The 11,015-nt window shown below is 42.8% G+C and overlaps 1 long non-coding RNA gene across 1 annotated transcript; it reads right to left on the bottom strand.

Moving 5' to 3' along the window:
* Positions 1 to 2,210: 2,210 nt before the first annotated feature.
* LOC109144986 lies at positions 2,211 to 9,751 on the bottom strand. Its single transcript, XR_002046083.3, has 4 exons — positions 9,658 to 9,751; positions 9,246 to 9,317; positions 3,203 to 3,312; positions 2,211 to 2,321 (listed from the first exon to the last, which is right to left on the bottom strand). It is a non-coding gene; the product is annotated as an uncharacterized LOC109144986 (long non-coding RNA).
* Between the last annotated feature and the right edge of the window lie 1,264 nt (positions 9,752 to 11,015).

Here is an 11,015-nt window from a genome sequence, read left to right as displayed (position 1 = left end):
CCTTTTCAAATTTGGCGAGGTTGGCCCGACTCCGTCAAAGGGGGCGTGGGGCTTCGGCGTTAACCCTTGCCAGGCCTCGCGGCAGACCCCGCTGCGAAGGGGTTCCGTCGGGGCAGGAGCCCGGCCCGGGGCACAGGAGCCGCGGTCCCGCAGGGCACGGAACGCGCGGGGCTGCGCCTTGCCCGGGGCACAGCTGGGAGCACCCCGCGGGCTGGGAGCGCCCGGGGAGCCCCAGTCCCCACCCCAAACCAAGGCATCACACACACCCATGTGTTTCCCCAATTAACCGAGAGCCAGGTCGAATGGAACCCACTGCTCAGCAATGCAGCCCAAATACCCAAAAGCTGGTGCCTGCTGCCACGTTCATAGATAACTTCGGCTGCCGAAGTTACACATATAAAGTAGGAAATAAGTAATTTTTAAGACACTTCATTCACAAGGTAAGCGGTGAGAAAGTGAGCTCTGCTTCACCATGTGCATCTTGCTCATTCTGGCATCACTCAGGTAGAGACAATGGTTTAGTGGTGAACATGACAGTGTGATGTTGACTGTTGGACTCGATGATCTTAGAGATCTTTTCCAACCTTCATGATTCTATGATTCACACACAAGCACTCCCTTTGCCACCAATTCCCACAGACCCCCTTGGTTTATTACCCAGGATGGCCCTGAGCTTGAAGAATTGCACAGTCAACCCCAGGTGGGAGGTACATTTTTGCAGTTGTAGAAGGATGTGGATGTTTCGCGATGGCAGCACCCCAAGAAGGAAGGCAGCAGCAAGACTCCCTCTCTGTACAGCAGCTGAGTTTGTGTTTCAAACCCTTGTACATCTCCCATTTTACAACAGTGTCACGACCCCATTTGCTGGCTCAGTGTCCCCTTCCCAGCTCCAGAGGAACCTGGGCTGTTGCAGCTCACTGACTGGGCAAGCAACTTCTCTGCACCAAACACGTCAAGCAGGGAATTAATTTTTAAGATGACACAACTGTCTTTCTAAGTTTTTACCCTCAGATCCTGCAAGCTCACGATACCCCCTCTGCACCTTCACTGTTTGTGCAGTCAGCCAAAGACAGCCCTGATGTACCACTGAAAGCAGGTCTCTTGCTAGGGTATTCTAGGGGCCCAAAGGCAGAGACCCTCTTCCCTCGAGGGCAATACAATCCCTGCAAGATGCTTCAGCTGAAAAATGTTCCCTACAAGACACTGGGAAAACCCAGTATCTTGTATCTGGCATTTGCCCCCAGCCACAGGTGAGCACCTACCCCTTCCCCCATGGTGCCCACCTCCAGAGCTTGCACACAGAGATAAATAGTCCCTGGCTGGAGCCTGTAACCAGACAAGTTTAGACTGCAAATGAGGCACCAGGTTTTTAAACAGCCGATGTCATTAATCACTGGAGCAAATCACACAAGGAGGCAGAGGTGCAGTTTGCACTGCAGCTCAGCACAGCCTCCCCGGGCTGCCCTGCAGCTGCTCCCGGCTGTCCCAGACCCAGAGCTGGGGTGGGCAATGGACCTGCACTCTCTGAGCCCAAAGGGACCTAAAAGATCTGTTCCAGCAGCACTGGACCGCCAAGCCCGCTCAGAAACAGACACTATTTATTTACAAAAAGCCCTCAGTGCCTGAAGCCAGGACGTAACAGGGCCCTCTGTCCCCAGCCCTGGCTCAGAGCAGCCTGAGCACTCTTCCCTTTAGAATCCCCTCACCTCCAGCAAGGGGAACATTTTTCCTTCCCTTCTCTCACCCCCAAGAAAGCACACAGCTCCCAGAAACTCACCCTGGCATGTTCAGCCTTTCAGCCATGCTGCTCAGTCAGTCCTCTGGAAACTCCTCCTCAGCCTGACAAGGCAACAAAAGAAGAGACTTACTCTCTGCTCTGCCCTTTCAGCTGGACTACAAACCACTCCAAATTCAGTCTTCTCCTAGAAAATGAGTCAGGAAGAGCAAAACACTGAGCAGTTCTCTGAGACCCCCTCCCCTTCAATCTGGGTGCTCATCCTCAGCTCTGTGTGCACAGACAAAGTGGGTGCAGCTGGACCTCCACCCCAGCAGTTCATTGCAGCACCAGACTGGATGTTGAGGGCAGGGTTCAGCCTTTTGTCCCAAACACACCTCCCTCTCCTGACAGGCTCAGATAGATCATTTATCAACATTATTTAACAACACTGAACAGCACCAGTGGCTTTCTGACCCATTCTCCTGGCCTGGGTTAGACCCTTCGGAAGCTCTTCATAGTCTTCAAGTCTTAACTTTCCAAAAGCATTTTATTTTCGGCTGCATAGAAAATTTGCTGCTTCAGCCTTCACTGATTTTGCAAGACCCTAGGAGATATTAAACACAGGTGATTAGACGAGACATGATTCTGGCAAATTATTAGAGACATCTGTAGGAAGCTAATGGTCTTCCTATTTCATGAACTGAGAGAGTGGAGACCAGAGGTCAAATGACTTTGCTCAAGACTGCAAAGAGCTAAAGGCAGAGCCAGAAACAGAGCTCAGATCTCCAGACTCCCATTATTTCTGCCCTGTCCCTAGCGCACACTTGCTTCTACTCTGTATGGCTGATTTAAAATGAAAATGAAGAATTGACTTCTAAGCTGTTTCTGGAAAGAGAGAAGAAAGGGTGATATTGTCTACTGTAAGGGGAGAATTAAAGATGACATTTCATTTTAGTCCTTTGGATATGCGTAATATAATCAAACACAATAGCAGTAATAAATGAATTTTTTTTCTCCCCATGGTGCTTACGAGTGCAACATATTCTAACAATTTCTCAAAACTATGTTGATAAATTGGAAACACAGTGATGGAGGTAACAAAGACAGCCAACAAAAACATAATCCCTTCAATTTATCAGAGCGACTGGCTTTGAGAAGAAAACCCTTGAAATCTGAACAGTCCTATTCTTATAAACCAGATGTAATATATTTAAAATAGAAAGCTACACTTTGTATGCCTGTGCATAAGCATGTTAATTAAAGATCTGCCCTTTAGCCCTGCAAGCAGGGCTAAATAAATTATTTGGATGCATTTCACCAATTCAGTTCAAGATGAAAGAGGCAGATGCACACTGGAAAGCCATGACACAGGGCAGCACTGGGGGAAATAAGAGGTAAGGGGCAGGTTTTCATTTACCAACCCTGTGAGATTTGCTGTCATAAAAAAGAAATCCTTGGAGAGCTGTCCTCCTGCACTCTGCTCACCTGCTAAGCAAATGCCAGCCTTACACTGTCATGTCAGAAGAATAATCCATTGGACATGGATCATGCAGGCACATGGAATGTGTTTCAGCTTCCCAGTCCATTGGGCAAACCTGAGACGAAGATATCAAAAACTGTTCTGAAAAAACATCTATAATTTCTTTAACCATACACACCCTGCATGCAAGCCAACCAGTAAATGAAGTGGTGGAAAATACAGACAATAAAAGGAATAATCAAAATTTAGTCTGATTTTTGTTCGGTTGAAGGGGAAAAACTGGGATGATACAGCAAAAGAGGGATCTGTGGCACAAAAAGGCAGAAAAGCACTGTCGTACGTGTAAGCAGACTGCAGCTCCACAACCGAAATGCCATCTCAACTCTTCAGCACCACTTAGAGTATTACAAAAGTCAGTAATTAGCCGAAAAAAAGAGTCACAATGTTGTTAGAATCATGGCAAACAAATTTTGAAAGGCCAATCCCTAATATTTTTGAGTGCACTTTTCATGTGGATACTAAGAAGAGACAAAAGGAAAAGCAGCTTTGTTCTGGTTGATAAAACCTTGAAGAGCTTTAGAATTATGAAGTGTCCTTTTGAAGCTAGAATGAAGTCATTGATAAGATCACCTAAACTCAAAAATAATTTAGATAAACCCCTTCTAGCTTCCCAAAATGCCTAGATCATTGTGATATACAAAGCATTCAAGAAACCTTGGAAAATTGAAAGAGATGGATAAGAGGTTAGTAACAGTAAGAGTTCAAGACCTCTATTATAAATTAAATTATAAGATTACTAAGGTTATTGCAACACATCTATTACTGGGGAGTCAAACTAAACCTGAGCCAGACTGAAAATTTTATGGGACTATGGAGATTTTTCTTTTAAGCTAGTAGATAGCTATTGTGTGACATTTCTTGCATTTGACCAGGAATAAATCAATTACAATTCAAAATGGAACAGAACTGAAAGAAGTCTCACACAAGGAGTTTAGCATACAGCAAACATGACAGACAGTGTTATTGTGTGAAGCATTAGAAATTATTTAGAAGTCATGAATGGCAAAATTCATTGACCAGAGATGAGAACTTTGCCTGAGTGAAGCACTTGTGTGGGTATTATAAAGTTATACAGGGGATAAAATAACTCAGATTGAAGCATAATTCAGCAGATGGAAAATGTGATGACTCAACTGATCAGCAAGACAATGCCTGTGTCTGGTAGAATTATACATACTCTGAGCATTATTGTGTCCTGGGAAAAATGATTTATGTCACCTTTGATGTCAGGCACTGATCTGCACAGGCACAGGGAGTTTGTGGACACACCCTTGATCCATCAGAATCATCAAGAATGCAGTAGAGCAGGGGTGCACACAGGTGTGATACAGACAATGCAGAAAGGCTACTGCACTCAGACCTGACAGAGTAGAAACACATTCAGAAGTAGCCAGGAAAGACTGTAAGAGTTACCTAATCCTTCTTCCTTCTCCCAGTAAGAAGGCAGGATCTGTTATATATAGGTTATTGTTGGCACAAATTTTTCTGCCCTGTTCTGAAAGATCTTAAGATAGAAAGTCTCCGTGGTCATCTGAAAACATATTTCAAATGTTTGTGCTCTGTTCTGGTAGGTTTTCTTAGCATCCAACCTCATTCTGGTTTACTGCAACTTAAGCTCTTAATGGCTCACTTTTTTTCATTATGGATATAGAAAACTATTCCTCCTCTCTTTGAAGAGATTTTTAATTCTTCAACATAGTTTAAAAAATGTTTTAATAATGTTCCTTGTCTTCTAGAAGCAAAATAATGGCAGTTTCTCCAGGTCACGTCAGATAGTTCTAATTCTTTCTGGTATTTTACTCTGGATTTTCCAACTATTCTATTCTCTACATCTATTTTACAGTGTCCATGACCTATATTTCTGGGGAATACCACTGTCCTGCTGAGGATTTGCCTTTTTGACATCTGTACATCATTGTTAATCCATGTTTAGTTTGGGATTCTCTACCTTTTCCACAGAACTGCTAGCCTGACATTCCTTCATCCTGTACTTTCTAGTAAAAATTATTCCTGCCAAAGCATAGTGCCCTGCAGTTGTCCTTAATGAATTTCATCTAATTTTATTCAGATTATATCACCAATTTGTCAAGATCACTTGAAATTTTAATCCTGCCTTCCAGTACTCTTGCATTCAGTTCCAGCTTTGCCTCATCTACAGATTTAATAAGTATGCTCTCACTTCTATGGCTGAGGTCACTAAAAAAAACATTGGGAGGTCTGTCTCCATGTCTGTATCCTCAAACCATGTTCCTGTTCATTAACTGTTCATTAAACATCACTGAGTCACTGATCTTGCTTGATGCTGTACAGGACATAAACACTGATAATATAAATTCTCCAGACCACAGAGAATCCTGAACTTCTACAACAAAACAAAGTACTTTGTAACATGCAGTGGAACAGCTACCAGAGACCAGGCTGCAATTTTTATTGGAGTCACTGACTATAGGATATCCAGATTCGGTGGGCTTAGCTGATTTGAAAACCTGTCCTGAGTCATGGACTCCCTGAATCTCAGAGAAGGAAGGACTTTCATGACCAAGGAATGTCTCAGTTTTTTACTCTGGCCCTGAAATTCTCCTACTTCTCTTCATTTCCCCATGGCCCCAGGTTGCTTGACTTGAGGAACCCAATATGAGTGGGAGTCTGAATTCCCCTTCTGTACTGTGCAAGTCACATAAGAGATAGTGGGCTCATTCCCTTCCTCACAAAATACACAAGTAAATGCACACAAAACAGATAAGAAAGGAGTTATGGAAATAAGCACCCTCATCCCAGCTCCTGCACATCTGAGGCCCTGCCACCTGCCCTGTGGAATCAAGGAAAACAACTGGTGGGGATGCAAGTGGAGAGACTGGTGTCCCCTTTCATCTACCCAGAAAATCTGAATGTTCTAGCCATATTTTTACAGCTTTTATTGATTTTTTTTTTTTTTTAATCTCCTAGGAACTTTCTCCATGGGCCATGACAATGAGGCCTAACCACAACAGTCTGCTTTTCTTAGCTGGCTTTCACAGGGCCCCTAGAAGTTGGCTTTGGTCCTTCAAAAATTTGTGGGCTGCAAGCTGAAAATTGCTGCACTTGGTCCCATTGTATATGGACCACCACATCCACAGCAGGATCCTGTCCAGCTAAGAGCTGAAATTGCCTCAAGTATTTTCACCTTAGGTGTCTGCAGTCAAGGTGGATTAACAGCAGCCATGTGCTTTCTCCCTCTTCTCTCCCTGCCTTTTTCCACAAGCTCCTTACCTGTCAGCCCTCTGTCTTCACATTGCAAACTTTTTGTGAGTCAGTGCCTCCCTGCACCATCCTTGCCCATGGACCTACCACACAGGCTGCAGGACCTTCCTTTTTCTCCTTGCTGCAGGTGTTTCCCAGAGCCTGCTCCAGCGTGGCTTCCACTGTCTGTGTGTAACTGTCCAACAGTCACAATCCCATTGTCACTCTCCTATTTTCCTTACAGTTCTATCTTCACCTTATCCTGCACATTCACAGGATTCCTGCAGGATATCCTGCAGATTCACAGGACCCCTCTGATAACTGACATTACATATTTATTGGAGCATTCACATGAACCTCTCCCTTCTCTGTCTTCATTCTTTTCCTAAGATCCTATTTTTCAATTTTACTCTTCTTGTTTTCATAGACTTTGTCTGTTTCAATGTGATTAATCACCTTCATTATTTTAAAATCATTTAAAATCACTGCAAGATCTCTTTTTAAAAAAGATAATACCAAAGCTCTTCAGTCCTGCTTTATAATTCAGAGCTGAAAGGCACAGTATTAATGTCATTTTTCCTGCTTTATCCCTTAATCATATCCTCCTTAGGTAGAGTGAGTAGTACTGAAAAGAGCACTCTCAACAAGAACTCACCAGTGGTTTAGGTAATAACAATAACACCTTTTTGATATATATTCTGTTCTTACTGTAATGCAGCCCAACATCCTGTTCAGTTGTTGGGGTCTTTTTTTTTCTACAGCTGTGTGTTAGGCTGGGAGCTCTGGGGATTATTTAAAGAGAATATTTTCCAGATTTATCAATTTACCTTTATGAACATTTTGGTCTCCTCATTCTAAGGGGAGCAATCATACAAGCAAACGCCAGCACTGTTCAGTGGCACTGTCTTGCTCTTTAGCTGGCTCTCTACCCAGTCTCCTCTCTTGAACCTGACAGATCCCTCCATGGAAGCAATAAAAAGGCAGCTAAGGTGCTAAATACAAAAGATTGCAGGCATTAAAGGATAAAGTCACTGCAAAGCAATAGGTTCCAAGTATTTCTTGGCTAAGCACATGTACACTAATGCTAGCTTAGGTGTTCACAGAGTACTCCATTGTCAGCAATGGATTCCACACCTAATGGGCTTGGTTTCTAAAATCCATTCCTCTTCTAGGGCCTCGCTTCCATTTTTAAATGACCCAAGCTGGAGCTACTAAATTGTACTTTACAGATATCCAGCTCCACACACAGAACACAAATCTCTTTTACCACAAGAAATGTTCTTCATCTCTCTGTTTTCTCTTCTGCCTAAGGGAGATCAATCTCTCTACAGACGCAAAACCAATCCCCAAATAATCCTTTGGGATTACACTGGCTCACAGCCCCTCATGCCACAGGCTCTCAGGCAGGAAGGATACATGGACTGTCAGTCTACACCCAGAAAGAATCTGGTTGAACTCCCTGACCTACCAGAGCCATCAGGAAATCTCTCGGTGCCTCCCTTTGTAACACAGGGTTCAGTGCTCTGTTATGTATCATGGCTATTGTAAGGATAACAGGAATGGAATAAAAAATGACATGGTATAAATAGTAACAACAATGAAAGAAGAGAAATAAAAATAAAAGCAGCAAGATGAGATGTAATCTAAAGAGAGATATAAATTGTTCTTTGGCAGAAAGGAAATTATAAAGTCTGCAAGACACTATGAAATATTTAAACTGATTGTTGCCCAAAAAAAGAAATAAAAGCTTTTGACCAGACTAAGGAGATTTTTGGTATGTGATGGAATGGTAGGACAGGACTATCAGCCTTGCTGTGTGCCTGGATAGAAGTGGCTCCCAGCATTTTTTGGCTCAATTCAGAGCATTTAACTCTCAGATTGTTGTAAGAAACCCAGTGCAGTGCCCCAATGTAGGGTGATGCCCTGTTCTGCATTGAAAACAGGTGTTCAGCTGGCTGCATTCTGGTGGAGCATAAGAAATTTGTCCCAGATTTTCTGGACATGATCTCTAGGTAATACTTGCCCTTTTTTTCAGACGTTTCAGTAAAACCAGATAATTGTTCACGTACTGAGCCTTCCCTGAATGGACTGACAATAGATTTACAGAGCCGAGCTGTAGGTTGGGCAGGGGGGCGATCCTGGCCAGTGTGCATGGGAGGTGAGTGGACTTTGGTGCTGTAGTTCTGGAGCATTTCTGGGAACAACCACAGTTTGTTGGGACCAGGACACTCCAGCTGTGGCTGCAACCTACAGAGGTGCAGTCCCTGGCTGGGGATACGGAGAACAACAGCCTTGATAACCCAACCACTCATTTCCATCGTTTTGAAGCTGTGTTAGGTGAAGAACTACATCAACAAAAACCCTCCACCGTGTTTATTCATGTTAAATGGCTTTGAGATACAGTTTCTTTGAAAGGTCCTCTACAATCAATCTCCATTGTCCTGTATATACTTGCAGAAGATAACAGCTTCATTAAAATATGGTGTGCTATTAACTGCAGTAAATATATAGCCTTAAACCTTAAAATGTAATGCAATTAAATAAGAAATATGAACGTAAGGAGGTTTAAGTGCAATCAACCACTGACATACACATTTGATTTGAATTAAAAAACACACACAGAGGGAAATAAAGGGCCTCCGTACATACTTGGATAACAGGAAATCCCCTGGACATAAAAATAGTGAATTTAAGAATGGAGAACATAAAGGTCTAGTTCAAATTAAAGATTTTATGACTGAGGACTCCATTAAATCTTTGAACACTTACAGTAAAGAGTTTGGAATGCTTCCAGTCCAATTCTTTATGTTCTCACAAGTGACAGATTATACTTCTGAACTTCTATGGCAAAAGAAAGAAAGAGTGATTGTATTAATCCATCTAAATCTGCAGGTTGCTAATTAAGATGAAAACTATAACAATCTGTGCTTAGGTGAAGCATAGTATTTTTATAACCCAGCTCAAGACAGCATCACTAGCTAAGCCAAAAGTAGATTTAAGTTCTCAAATTATTGAAGAACAATAAATAATGAACCACTTAAGACTACCTGATCAACAATCTGTATTAAATATGAACTCTTTTATATAGCCCAGTCTACCTTGCTTTTTATATTTCCAAGACATTCCTCGTGCTGTCTAAAATACAGAGTACAACACAGTGACACAGTGCTTCAAACCTTACCTGCAGCAGTGGAAGGAGGCTCAGTCACAGCAGGTCTGCAGTGGCAGGCCCCGTTCAGAGGGCCAGTCTCACACACATGAGTTTCTGTAGCCCAGAGATATTAAGGAGGGAATTTCAAATGAGTTTGCAAGTGAGCCAAGCATTGGAAACTAATGCACCACTTTTACTAGGTTTTAAAGGGAATTGAGACAAAATTATCAAGCCTAAATCTTTTAAAGTCTAGGGTGTAGAGTTAAGAATTCATCACTGCATCCAGGTACCTAAGCAAAGGAGCAAGGATTTTATTCCAGACTTCTCAAAACATACTAATTGCTGGTATAAATCTGTTGTCACTAATGGCATATTGCCAAGAGGTAATTGAGCCTTAAATGAAAATGAATGTGAGACATGCGAAAAGACAGCTGATTTGACCCAGGGTGGTAGCAGAAACATAATGCCTGGAAGGATCGTGGGGTTAAGGAACTCCTGTGCTTGCCCACAAACTCCAAAGTAACACATAAGTCAAACCAGAGAACGAAACTGAGAGAAAACAAAATCTTCCTGTCAGTGGGCTCTCCTCTCCTATAGGGCACATGGCAGTCTCTCTAAAGACACTACACACTGCTTTGCTTTCTTTCTATGAAGTCATTGAGGTTCTGGCCTTGAGTGAATAACCAGATCAGACAACGTTAATAAATGCCGTCTCTTCCCAGACCAACACGGGTGGCAAACACCACAGCTGCCAGTGAGAAACAAAGCTGACTTTGAAATCTTGTATTCAAAACAAAAAGCATACGGGTCTAATAGAAAAGGTTCCAAGGGCCCTTGTGAATCACACACAACAATTACCCTGTGATTGTCTTCTTTCAGTACTTTCAGGTCTGCCACCTCTGACAGCATTTTTACAAAATATTAAGGAAGATTTTTCACCCCGCCCAACAAGGCTGCCACGCTCCTTCTTTTAAGAGTAAAGGTTGCCCAACACATCCCAGCACAATATTCCTCATTTCTCACCATCAGGCTGTGTTTCTCTTTGCCTACCCTCACAAACAGGTATTGGGAACACAAATTTAGGAGGTCTGACTAACGGTATGAATTATGAAAGCATGCTTTAATTCCAGGTACATCCTCACAGAAGCCAAAAGAAATGGTCCCATCCTTGTCCCATTTGGCCACACCCCTGCTGGTCCTTTTCTGTTAGCACCAGCCTTTTGTGCAGTTTTGCAGTAAATGGGTTTGTGGAGCTGATTCTTTTATTTTCTTTTTTTAATCCCAGAGCCATCAGGCTAGTTCTCAATTTAATCTGTTCCATCTCAACAGGTAATTGGGAAGAAGCTGGATGGAGAACTGGGGATATGAAGGGAGGCAAATACTAATCT

Source organism: Corvus cornix, chromosome 19 (assembly GCF_000738735.6).
Source record: "Corvus cornix cornix isolate S_Up_H32 chromosome 19, ASM73873v5, whole genome shotgun sequence".
NCBI classification, from domain to species: Eukaryota; Metazoa; Chordata; class Aves; order Passeriformes; family Corvidae; genus Corvus; species Corvus cornix.
The sequence above is the reverse complement of the archived record's forward strand: the minus strand, read 5'-3'. Positions and strand labels throughout refer to the sequence as shown.